The sequence below is a fragment of the Eptesicus fuscus genome, chromosome 2, assembly GCF_027574615.1.
Source record: "Eptesicus fuscus isolate TK198812 chromosome 2, DD_ASM_mEF_20220401, whole genome shotgun sequence".
NCBI classification, from domain to species: domain Eukaryota; kingdom Metazoa; phylum Chordata; class Mammalia; order Chiroptera; family Vespertilionidae; genus Eptesicus; species Eptesicus fuscus.
Genome location: NC_072474.1, coordinates 18,456,302 through 18,470,236, shown reverse-complemented (window position 1 = coordinate 18,470,236; position 13,935 = coordinate 18,456,302). Strand labels below are relative to the sequence as shown.

Below are 13,935 nucleotides of genomic sequence, written 5' to 3'. Positions count from 1 at the left end.
CTAAACATTTGATGATGCATCTATAGATAAGAATACCAATGAGCTGTTTAACAATGAATGATGTTGATAGGTATACTATGCTTAATAGGGAAGGCCCTCTAAGAGATATGGCTTATTTCCTTTCATTTCTTGGCTCATGTACACTTGGCTCAGGTAATTTGGCTTCTGGAAAGCACCGAAGCACTACCTTCTTTGTTTTTTTAACAGCTTTATTGAGATAGAATTTACATATCCTACAATTCACTCATTTAACGTGTACAAGTCATTGGTTTTCAGTGTATTCACAGAGTTGTGCATCTGTCACCACAATCAATATTTTGTCCTCCTCAAAGGAAACTCTGTAGCCATTATCAGTCACTCTTTATTACCAACCAACCTCCCAGCCCTAATCAACTACTGATCTACTTTCCATCCTAAGAATTTGCCTATTCTGGACATTTCCTATAAATGGAATTATGCAATGTGTGATCCTTTATGACAGGATTCTTTCACTTAGTGTTGTGCATTCAAGATTCAGCCATCTTGCAGCATGTATCAACACTTTATTCTTTTTTATTGCCAAATTATATTCCATCATACAGATATGTCAAATTTTATTTATCTGTTTATCAGTTGATGGATTGTTTCCACTTTTTTGCTATTATGAATAATGATGTATTAAAATCTGTATACAAGTTTTTTGTGGTTGTATCTTTTCATTTCTCTTGGGTACATATGCAAGAGTGGAATTTCTGGGTCACAGAGAAATTCTTTGAGGAACTGCCAAATTGTTTTCCAAAGTGGCTGCACCATTTTACATTCTCATCACAATGCATGAGTGTTCTACTTTTTCCATATCCTCATCAGCACTTATTATCTATTTATAGCCATCTTAATGTGTATGAAATGAGATCTCATTGTGGTTTTATTTGAACTTCCATAATGCATGTTGAACATCTTGTCATGTATTTATCAATTAGTTTTATATATTTTGGGTAAATCAAAATTGCTCATTTTTCAATTTTATTATTTATCTTTTGCTACTAAGTTGTAAGAGTTCTTAATATATTCTGGATACACGTCCGTTATCAAATATTTGATTTTCAAATATTTACTCCTATTCTGTGTGTTGTCTCTTAATTTTCTTAATAGAATCACTTGCAGTACAAAAGTTTTTAATTTTTTTTAACTCCAATTTATCTTTTTTTTTTCATTTGTGTTTTTCGTGTTTTATCAAAGAAGGTTTAATTCATGGTCACAGAGATTTACTTTTATGTTTTCCTCTTAGTGTTTTATAGTTTTCACTCTTATATTTAGGTTTATGATCCATTTTAAATTAATTTTTACTTATGGTATAAAAAAAGTTCAAATTTATTTTTTCTTGTGAATATCCAGTTAATCCAACACGATTTATTAAAAAACACTATTCTTTCTCTAATTGAATTGTCTTGCAGCATCACCTCTTAAATATTCTAAAATCAATGTTGATTGATGGCTAACAAGTTTTTATGACTTTTTGTTAAACAAAAATTTCATTCCTTGTGAGAGAATTTACACTACATTTCATGAGAAAATTATCACATAACTTTTTGTTACACTCTAGCTTTCACACACATTTGTCAATATCAAGACTGTTGGAATTGAAAAGGCTCAATTTGAAAAGCAAATGTCTCTGATTTTTTGCTATCCACTGTAAAATTGTGATATCATTTGTCAGCTGGTGCTGATGATTTAACAATTTTTTACATTCTTGTTATTTAGGTACACAGAGAATTAAGAATAAGAGAAAATAGCTCTTAGGGAGGGAAAAGTGAATTATTGAAGAAGTTTATCTTCATCATTTAATCATAGCTATCATTTATTGAGCGCTTACTCTTATCTACATATATTATCCGATTTAACCCTTAAAGCAACCTATTTTGCAGATTAGGAAACTAAGACTAAAAAGATTAAGTAATATCCCCAAAGTCATGCTATTTATAAATAGTAGAACTAGGATTCAAAGCCAGATCTACCTGAATCTAAAGTTCTAAGGCAACCTAGTGCCCATTGCTAAAATGGTTCCCAGCCTCACAGAGGGTTCATGGTGAAACTATAAAATGGCATCATGAATTAGGAGAACAAATATATGTATATATCCAGATTAAAAAGAAAGATCAGTTATCAAATTCATTACTTCCTGAATATAGTTCAAATCAGCACACTGCTTCCTTGTGCAAAGGTTCATCCTTATCCCAGGCTGCCAGAGGTCATGATGGGAAGCTGTGGTTCATATTGCAAGTCTATTTGCTTCTATCGAGTCTTAGAATTCACACCCAACTTCTGGTCAAGAAAGAAAGTATTGTATGCTTTGGAAAAATATCTCATTTTACCTCTGGAAGGATATGAAGCGAAATTCCCACTGGCATTGCATGTTCAACTCTCTTGAACAATCCTAGAATCATATGTTTATCAAATGGCCTCTAAATACATAATCAGTTTTTTAAAGGTGAAAACAAAAAGGGATGTGACTAATATAGAAGACAATGTGGGTAAATTCATTGACCAAAAGAAAGACACATTCACATCAATCATGTGTATACTCCAGATTAAAAAACAGATTTAAAGGCTTGACACTTAGCTGTAAGGCATCTCATTATTATAAGGCATCTCATATTGCATAATGAAAGTTTTATTTTGGGTAGAGGAGTAAAAACATGTGTTTTGAAGGACTGGGTTTGAAGTCTGCATCCAACAATTCCTAAAATGCTAATCTTGGAGAAATTACAAAACCCCAAATTTTAGTTTCCTTGCCTATAGGAATGGTATGCTATTAACTATTAAATATATAGTCTGATATAGAGATCAGGGACCTGGGCTTTGTACTTCTTTATACCAAAAATCAAATCCTAGTTCCTTCTCTTATCAATTGTGTGATATTGGATAAACAGCTAGCCTCTCTAATTGTCAGATTTTTCTCCTACAAATGAAGTTATTAATACAAAAGGTTTGTGAAGATTAAGTAAGATAACATGTATAAAGCACATGAAATCGAACTTGGGTCATACTACATGCTAAAAAATACATGCACTATTTTTTTAATTATTACTACTACTAGAGGCCCAGTGCATGAGATTCATGCACTGGCGAGGGGCATAGCCTGCAGGGATCGGCTCACCGTGGGAGCGCAGCTCATCCCAGTCATCTGAGCAGCTGTGGACCCACCCTCTGAGCAACTGCTCCCGCTGCGGGAGCAGCTGCTCATCCTGGTCAGCCGAGTGGGGCTCCCACTGTAGGAGCACACTGACCGTTGAGCGTCTGCCCCCTGGTGGTCAGTGCGCATCATAGTGACTAGTCGACCAGTCATTCTGGTCGTTCCACCGTTCAGTCGCTGGGCTTTTATTATATAGGATAACTACCATTCCTGCTATATGAAACACCTAGTACACTGCCTACCATGCATCAGGGATCCAGTATATATTGCTTTTCTCTTCCCACTTTATAATTTGAAAGAATATTCATAATTTTAAACATTATCCTTCCCTCCTATGGTCAGGCATTTCCTCTTTGGCTATAATGTAAATGTAGAAAACTTCTGGCTCCTTTCATGATTTCTGGGTGTATCTGTGCTATTTCTTTCTCCTTAGCAGTTAACCTCAGAGTTTTAATTTAATTATCCCAAGCACATTGCAGAAAACATGCCTTTCCTGGATCAGTGAGTCATATAGCTGATATATGCAAAAGTAAAGGAGCTGGGGTGATGGCTTTCCAGTGCCCCTTTTCCCTACATGGAAAACGTGCATTTTCAATTAAGAAACTCCATGGAAGCCACTGGCCCCCCAAACTTCCTTTGCCAGCTGATTTCACCATACCCTCACTCCTCTTGTCTGGCTCCCCACATTCTTTTCCAACTGGAAGTGAGATCTAGTCTCAGGGAGATGCTTGACTGGTAGGCTGGACACATTTTATAAAAAGCAAGTATCTGAAATTAAGATTTCAACCTGCTGTCCCCACAGCAGTTTCTTCCAGCTTTTACTTTCTACCCCAAAATGAAATTAGAAATACAGAAAGTTCCTTTGAAAATAAGAGGTAAAAATGAAGCACTTCCTTGGTTCTGGAAAATGCACAAGCCAATGCTTCCTTAACTTCTTTGTATGAGTCAAAAGGAACTCACAAAAGGGAACACAAGTCATTTACCCAGCTAGAAGTGACTTCCGTGGAAGGTGCTATTGGTGGGAGGAAGCATGAAGGTCAACTACTTTGAGCTAACTTTGAGACACCAACGATTATTTGTACTCAGAGCCTCACTGGTGCAAACTCCCATATAACCACTGAACAACATACTTCCATTGTATTGGAGTTCTTGGAGTAAGGGACTTTTGTTCCTCTTGCTTTCCTTCATTATTGAAAATATCACAATGGATCCCTGTTATAAGTTATCTGGAAACAGAGATGGTTCCATGTGATTCTTAGAATCCTGTGCCCAATTCCCTTTTTGATTCTTTGCACCCATTTTTTGGACAACTTATGAGGGCTAACCACGCAGTTTCTATAAACTCACCTGTGAAACTCACCTGCTTCCATCTGTAGCCTGTGCCCATTGTTTGACCCCATTATCTACAGATCCAAAATGAATTCAGAGTCACCCCACTTGATGTGAGAACTATCGAGATCAACCAATTGGATTCATTCATTTTTAGATAAAGGATTGAATTGAGTCTCAGAGAGATAAAGCAATCCATCCACAGTCACCCAAGCAGCTGGTGACAACACTGGGCTAAAATTTAAGATCTTTCTTTATCACTCGAGACTGCCCCTCTTCTTGTCACTAAGAGTGGGAGTTCACTGAGTAGCAGCTTATCTGGAAAATTCTTCCTCTACAAGATTATAAGTGGTTTATTCTCAAATGAACTGCAACTGTTCAATTGTTAATGACAACTTAGACATGTTAAAATATGATAATTTGTTCACAAAGGCACAGCTACTTCTAGGCAGATGTCACATACATCTATGCCAGAATTCTCCCTCTTGACTTAGACTCACATAATATTTTGTATACAAGATAATGTTCCTCAATACTCAATCAGTGCATATTTAATGAGTATCTCATGTATGCTCAGCACTCTTCTATATGATGTAGAAATTAGAGGGGGAAATTTTTCAATACAGATTTTGAAGACTGAAGATGCTTGTGGAGGAAATTTGGAAGGAAAGAGTCCAAAGCCTATGGTTACCAAAGACATGCTGGATCCTGAAGTGCCAATGGCTGCTGGTGGGCAGGTTGGGGGCAGAGAGTCCCAGTGAAGACAAGGTTATGTCCCACTGACCAGGTCAAAGGAAACTCTAGATGTTTCAAGATGAAAAAATGCTTTACTTTATTTAAATCAAGACTCTGTGTGGGGGTTTAATTTGTACAAAAGGAGTCCAGGGACAAAGTCATTTGAAGTCAGAGAGCTAACCACTGAGACACCATTTATTTTCTCAGTAGAATAATAGCTAAAAGATAACGTTGATATGGCTTTTAGTCTATGAGCTTTTCTGCTGACAGAGATCTTTTTTCATGTGTAATTTTATATCTAAATGTGTGTATCTGAGTGATGAGTACCCTTGAAAAAAATGTTGCCTCTAGGATTAGGTCCTTCTTAGTGCCATAGGCTGATTCATGACCCAAAGTTTGAAAATAATTTGTATTTAGTTGAAAGAAGAAAATCACATTTTGAAATGGTTTCAAAGTTTGTCACATTTTTTTTCTTTAATGAAATAAGTACCATCTTCCAACCGTAGTTTTTAGAATGTTCACTAGTTTCATTCATTGCTTTTTCTGTCTCACTCTAATGGTCCATTGTTAAAATGAAGAGGAAAATAAGTAAAATAAAGGCAAGGGTTAGGACTGACAGAAACTTACTAAGGTTACCCAGCTTCCCAAAAAGTAAAACAGTTGGAAATGAAAATCTACTCCATTTTTATATGTTTTAAAGCCCTCACCAGTGTTATATAAAATGAAAAATTAATGAACACTTGTAAAAGATTTCATTGCCCAGCTCTCTGGGGCCACAGTGTAAAGTTAATGTTATTTTCTATATTAATAGCCACTCCCAATGATGTTTCCTTTTAATTTAATGCAGACACCAGGTAATTTGGAAGAGACCAAGTAGACCAGGAGGAGCAGCTCAAATTGTTCACTCAGCAGCCCTCTAATTTGAAAAGAGAACTTCAGGAGCAGTTACTACCATTGAGACCTTGTCTGCGGTCATTAGATGCACACAAGCTACTCCTTAAAAATAACACGCCCTATTTCTTATCCTTCAGAAAACCAGGTGGACTCCTAGTAATTGTAGAATAAATTCCATTATCACAATACCCACTGAGTTTCTCTTTCACTGCTCGTTTTTCAAACATTTTCCTTAAACATGACTGCTTGTTCCAAAACCAATAAAGGAATAGGATGACACATTCTGCTCATAAAATGGCAATGAGCATCATCATGGTGATTTCAGGTGAAGAATGGAAATGTCCTGAGTCTGAAAGCCAAGCTTAGTATTCGAGATGTCCTCAATATTCTGCAAACTCTCAAGTCAAGTCTGTATTTTGGAAGAGTTGATGCTGCAACTTGTCCTCCTTTAACCTTTAGCCTAACCTCCTTCAAGGGAAGAAAACCTCCTAAATGTTTCCAGATTTATTGCTCACTTCTTCTTCTATTGTGAGACAATTATTGCTTTGAATAGGAAAAAAAAAGTGTGGGTATCTTTTCTGATACTGGTTTGAAGTTATTCTGATTAATTAGCCTAAACTAAAATGGAATTTCTTATGTGAAGTGAATATTTCATGTTGAATTCATGTCAGACCTTTATATATACCTGTCCCGTTCCTATATATCTGTAAGTTTGCTTTTGAAGCACTACATTATGGAGAATTAATGGATTAGCTATAGAATTAATAGACTCCTAATATTACTGGAAATATTCATACCACATATATGTAATGTACACAGATATAATATACTAATGCACAATATGCACTTTAACACATATATAGAAAATGCAAACTAAAGATGAGATCACTATAAATAGGTATAGTATATTTCCTATACTTTAATGAATTAAGTCCTTTTAAAACCAAGTTTTAACATCCTCTTATGAGGCCACTGGACTACCATCATGTTCTAGCCACCATTTCTCTCTGGTGGCCCTGTTGAGTTATGGTAGGGAGAGGCATTTCAATGTGCTTTATTTAGGTTTTTCTACATGCTTGTTACCTGGCTACCAATATGAGCAAGGCACTTGGATAGAAAGCCTCATGTTTCCAAATACCTGGCACCTCAAAGAACCGAGAGATAGAGACCTCTGTCCTCAAAGGCATATTTGAAATGAATGACTGTAAGTCTTGATTAAATTGCTCTCATGGAAAATCACTTTGAACCATAGAAAACAGAAGAGGAGAAGAAATGTCACTCTGTCCAACACTCCTCAGATTTATGGATTTGAGATTTTAGTGGAATCTTAGAAGTAATTTTGCAGGAGTTCTCACTGAGTCCCAAAGAGGTGACATGACATGCCAGAGTCTGCATCGCCAGTCCCAGTGGGTGACAGATCTGATAGTAAAATCCTTCATTCTCACTCTGATATAATTTATATTTTAAGGTTGGATTCCCAGGGCACAAACAATCCCACATTTTATGCCCCCTTTAAATTCTTTTTCTCTTCTTGCCTTTCTTCAGGGAAAATATATTGTAATAAAATTTCATATGTGGACTCTTTTTTCTGATCTAAGATACTTGCTTATCATTTTACTAGAGGCCCAGTGCATGGATTCATGCACCAGTGGGGTCCCTCAGCCTGGCCTGTGCCCTCTCGCAATCTGGGACCCCTTGGGGGATGTCAGAGGCCTGCTGCATGGATTCAGCCCAATCCCCGCAGGCCAGGCTGAGAGACTCCACCGGTGCACGAATCTGTGCACCAGGCCTCTAGTATGCATGTAAGATCTTTGGTTAAGCTCTTCCTGCCCTCCCCCCTCCCCCTTTCCTCTGAGATTCATCAGCCTATTCCATGTTTCCATGTCTGTGCGTTGAGCACCTGCCCCCTGGTGGTCAGTTCACATCATAGCTACTGGTCAAACAGTCGGCTGATCACTTAGGCTTTTATACACACACACACACACACACACACACACACACACACACACACACACAAGAGGCCTAGTGCATAAAATTCGTGCACAGTGGGGGGGGGTCTCCCCTCAACCCAGCCTGCACCCTCTCCAATCGGGAACCCTCGGGGGATGTCCGACTGCCGGTTTGGGCCCCATCCGGCAGTCGGACATCCCTCTCACAATCCTGGACCACTGGCTTCTAACTGCTCACCTGCCTGCCGGCCTGATCGCCCCTAACTGCCCCCCACCCCACCGGCCTGGTCGTCCCTCACTGCCCCCCCTGCCAGCCTGGTCATGCCACACAGCCTGCTGTTCAGTTATTTGGTCATCCCTCAGTAATCCCCCTGCTGGCCTGGTCACCCCATGCAGCCTGCTGTTCAGTCATTTGGTCATCCTTCACTAACCCTCCTGCTGGCCTGGTCACCTCAAGCAGCCTGTTCGGTTGTCCGTCCAGTTGTTTCAGTCATGACGGCCCCTGGCTTTTTATATATATGGATTGTAAAATAAAATAAAGACACAAGAAAGCACATAAAACACATTTTTGTTGTTGCTGTTGTTTTCCCAAGAGGGAGTTGGGAGCATTCTTGCCTATCTCTCAGATGGTTAGGTGTGCTTACCTTTCTCTTCTCTGCCTCTCTCCCCACTCTTCTCCTGTCCTCTCCCAACTGATATTTTAGACTGGAAGCTAGCTCACAGGTTTACTCTCAATGCCCTTTGCTCCTGGCTCATTTATCATGTCTCTAGGTGGACTGCTGCAAAGTTCTCAACTTGGGTTATTTCTTTCTGATTTCTACTAATTTTATATATATATTGTTTTTTAAATTATTTGTGCCCAGCTGGTGTGGCTCCATGGTTGAGCATCAACCAATGAACCAGGAAGTCATGGTTTGATTCTCGGTCAGGGCACATTCCCATATTGCAGGCTCGATCCCCAGTGTGGAGCATGCAGGAGGCAGCCGATCAATGACTCTCTCTCATCATTGATGTTTCTATCTCTCCCTCTCCCTTCCTCTCTGAAATCAATAAAAATGTATTTTAAAAATTCTTTGTTTTTACTCCTCATCTCTTTGCTCTGCTTTCTGGAAGATTTCTTTAACTTTATTTTCCACCTTAACTATACATTTTTAAAATATGTTGGCTACTTTATTTTATTTTCCAAGAATTATTTACCACTTGTTGATTATTCCTCTTTTATAGCATCCTGTGTTTAGTTTATGACTATAACATTTTTTTTTCTTTTTGAATCATAATAAGGTCAAATATATTTCAAGTTTTCCTCTACTCTTTTCAGTTTGTCATTTTCCAGTGTGATCTTGCTTGTTGGTGTTTGCCTTGGTCTATCTCTTTCAGGCTTACTCAGTGTCTGATGACCTTGGCTGTGTGTCCTATTTGAGATAGGGGCAATGAAAAGGGCTTCACTGAGAGTTTATGTTGAGAGGGCTAATTGTGCTGACTGGTGAGCCTTACTGTCAGGTGATCAGGGGACTGATCAAACAAATGACAGATGGTATTATTTGGAGACTATCTCTCTGATTCCTTAGAGTGGAATCATCCAATTTAATTGGCTGCCAGCGTTGTAGAAGCAGGTCTAGGGAAGGTATCTGAGAATTCCACAATTCAACATGTAGACTTTTACTTTATCCCATTTTGAGTCTCTCTCCCTGATAACCTTTCTTTCCAACTGGTGCTTTGAGTCCTGAGTTGGTCCAGGGAAAGACCCTCAGAGTTTCTGTGGGTAGGGTGTGTTGGGTGCGGGGGGAGACTGTGTGGCTAAAGATGGAATGGGATAGCCCACAATACCTCAGGGTACGTTTGGTCTACTTACAGCAGAATAAAGAAGTGTAAAAGGCCATGTCTGGTAAAGCAATTATCACTTCCAATCTCCTTCTGAGGGCGGAAGCATATCTTATAGCTGAGCCAAAAGTCAGAGGACCAAGATATACATTTTGTTTGATCTACTATACTACAAAGTCACATGCCAAAGGAAATAAAGAATTGAGACAAGAAACTGATTCAATCACAACCTTCCTTATTGATCACAATTATTCACCTCCATATATAAAATATATTCACCTCCATGCTAAGACTCCCAAAAGCTTCATCTAATCCCAACATCAGGCCCAAAGTCCAAATGCAACTTTTAGTTTTGAGATTTATAAACTAAAAAGATAAGTTGTCTGCCTACCCCCTATGCTCATACATGCACCACTACATACCTAACATACACTGTTGGAAGAGGGAGAGGTTAAATACCAAAACATTTGGCAGGTCAAAAATGGGAGGCACATAACAGTCATTAATCCATTGTAATTCTGAAATCCTTTGGGACAATGTTGCTAGGTCATAGATAAGGGAATGTTCCTGGACTGGACCCAGATCTGTGCCCTCAGAGCTGCCTCCAATATAGTTTTCTCCTACCTGCCAGGAGGTCCTTTCTTTTTTATCATCTTTCATGGTTACATCTGAAGAGATTTGTGGTGATTATGTCCTTCCTGATGGGTGAGCAACTTTCTCTGCATAATTCCTGCTTATAAACTGTTGGTTGTACTTACATCTTTTTATAGCCTATCATAGGCTTTTAATTAAGCCTGACAGTCCTTCTGCCAATATAATTATCCCAAAAGTTATGCAAGTTCATAATGTATTTGATTCCAGTCAATTCTATATACCTAAGCCATACCCTCTATTCTTTTTGGACATTGATCTCTTCATAGACTTAACTGTAAGCTCTTTGAATTTAATAGGTCCCTGAGGGATCATACTCTTAATCTATGTAAAAAACACTTTTCCAGTTAAAACTTTCTATAGGAGCCATTTTAATCATTTCAGATATCTTTTAAAAGGTATGACTAGCTAGGTCTTGAGTTAGTGTTTGCCTTGAGGCTGTATTTTAATGACAGTGCCCTGGATCAGGTCTTCCCCTGAGGCAGTGTCCCAAAGGCTTTATTTTTAATTTAATTTTTTTAAATTTTCACTTCTCAACTCTACAAGTCTCAAAATTTCTGGGCTCTCTATTCGGTTTACAAACTGGCCTTTTCTGAGTGCATTTCTTTTTTATAGTACTTTACAAGGTTACCAGCTAATTTTTCAATATTTTGCTCAAATCTTTCTCACCCAACAAGTTATTATAAATATTTTCTATGCTCTGAGTTAGCACAGAGGACAGTCTTTCCATATGGTTTGACAATTACAGACATACCTCATTTTAGTGTGCTCTGCTTTATAGTTCTTCATAGATATTGCTTTTTTTTTATTATAAATTGAAGGTTTGTGGCAACCAGCATCAAGCAAGTCTATCAGTGGGAACGATGTTTTCAAAAGCATTTTATCACTTTATGTCTGTGTCACATTTTGGTAATTCTTGCAATATTTTAAACTTTGTTATTATTATTATGTGTGTTATGGTGATATGTGATCATAATATTTGATGTTACTATTGCAATTGTTCTGTGGTGCCACATTTAAGGTGGTGAACTGAATCAATAAATGTTTGTGTGTGTTCAGACTGCTCCACCAACCAGCATTCCACTCACTCTCTCCCTCTCCTCAGGCCTCCCTATTCCATGAAACAATAATATTGAAATTAGGTCCATTAGTAATCCTAAAATGGCCTATAAGTGTTAAAGTGAAAGGAAGAGTTTCACGTCTCTCATTTTAAACCAAAAGCTAGAAATGATTAAGTTTAGTGAGGAAGGCATGTCAAAAGTCAAATGAGCCAAACCAGGCCTCTCGAGGCTAACAATTGGCCAAGTTGTGAAAGCAAAGGAAATGTTCTTGAAGGAAATTAAAGGTGCAACTCCAGTGAACACAAATGATAATGTAACAAAACAGCCTTATTGCTGATATGGAGAAAGGTTTAGTGGTCTGGATAGAAGATCAAACCAGCCATAACATTCCCTTAAGCCAAAGCCTAACCTGGAGGAAGGCCCTAACTACATTAAATTATATAAAGGCCAATAGAAGTAAGGAAGCTGCAGAAGAAAAGTTAGAAGCTAGCAGAGGTTGGTTCCTGAGGTTTAAGAAAGGAAGGCATCTCTATAACGTAAAAGTGCAAAGTGAAGCAGCAAGTGCTGATGTAGAAGCTGTAGCAAGTTATCCAGAAGAGCTAGCTAAGATAATTCATGAAGGTGGCTACACTCAACAACAGAGTGTCAGTGTAGATGAAATAGCCATATATTGGAAGAAGATACCATCTAGGACTTCCATAACTGGAGAAGAGAAGTCAATGCCTGACTTCAGTGCTTCAAAGAACAGGCTGACTCTCTTGTTAGGGGCTAATACAGTTGGAGCCAATACTCATTTAATAAGTTGAAGCTAATGCTCATTTATCATTCCAAAAATCCAAGGGACCTTAAGAATTATGCTAAATCTACTCTGCCTGTGCTTTACAAGTGGAACAACAAAGTCTGGAAGACAGCACATCTGTTTCTGTTTTCCACATGGTTTGCTGAATACTTTAAATCCACAGTTGAGATCTATTGCTCAAAAAAAAAAAGTAATTTCTTTCATAAGGTTACTGCTCACTGACAATATACCTGGTCACCCAAGAACTCTGATGGTGGTTAATGTTGTTTTCATTCCTGTTAACACAACATCCATTCTGCATCCTATGGCTCAAGAAGTGGTTTTGACTTTTAAGTCTTATTATTTAAGTAATACATTTTTTGTAAGGCTATAGCTTCCATAGTGATTCCTTTGATGGATCTGGGCAAAGTATATTGAAAATCTCCTGGAAAGGATTCTCCATTCTAGATGCAATAAGAACTTTTGTGGTTCATCGGAAGGAGTCAAAATATCATTAGCAGAAGTTTGGAAGAAGTTGATTCCAACCCCAATGGATGACTTTGAGGAGTTCAAGACTTCAGGGGAGAAAGTAACTGCAGATGTGGTGACAACAGCAAGAGAACTAGAATTAGAAGTGGGACCTGAAGAGTTTACTGAATTGCTACAATCACATTATACAACTTTAATGGATGAGGAGCTGCTTCTTTGGGATGAGCTAAGAGAGTGGTTTCTTGAGATGGAATCTACTGCTGGTGAAGAAGCTGTGAAGATTGTTGAAATAACAACAAATGATATAGAACATTACATACATGTAGTAGGTAAAGCAGTGGCAGGGCTTGAGAGGATTGACTTCAGTTTTGAAGAAAGTTGTACTGTGAATAAATTGCTATTGAACAGCATCACATGCTACAGAGAAAAACATTCATGAAAGGAAGAGTCAGTTATTGTATCAAATGTCACTGTTGTCTTATTTTAAGAAATTGCCACGGTCACTCCAGCTTTCAGCAACCCCACCTTGATGTCAGCAGCCATCAACATTGAGGAAAGACCCTCCAGAACAAAAAGATTAATATTTGCTGAATGCTCAGGTAAAGGGTAGCATTTTTTAGCAATGAAGTATTTTTAAATTAAGGTATGCACATTGGGTTTTTTAGACATAATGTAATTTCACACTTAATAGACTACAATATAGCATAAAAAACTTTTATATGCACTGGGAAACCAAAAATGTGTGTGACTTGCTTTATTGCAATATTTCCTTTACTGTGGTAGTCTGAAGCTGAACCACAATATATCTGAGGTATGCCAGTTCATACATTTTTCTATTCTTCTATAATGATTTTTTTATTGCCTGCCAGCTGATCTCATAGTCCATGCTGTATAGATTTCTACTACTAGTATTCTACTTACAGGTATCAATTCCTATAATAGTCAGTTTGCCACATAGCAATCCAAATCAAAACCTCATGGGTAAAACAGCAAGTATGTATTTGTTTGTTTGTTTGTTTATAGTTCTTTGGGTTTGCTTGGCATGGCTTTAGGCTG

The 13,935-nt window shown here is 37.9% G+C and overlaps 1 pseudogene; it reads left to right on the top strand.

Moving 5' to 3' along the window:
- Window positions 1–11,712: 11,712 nt before the first annotated feature.
- Window positions 11,713–13,460, top strand: LOC103292651 (tigger transposable element-derived protein 1-like; annotated as a pseudogene).
- Window positions 13,461–13,935: the final 475 nt, after the last annotated feature.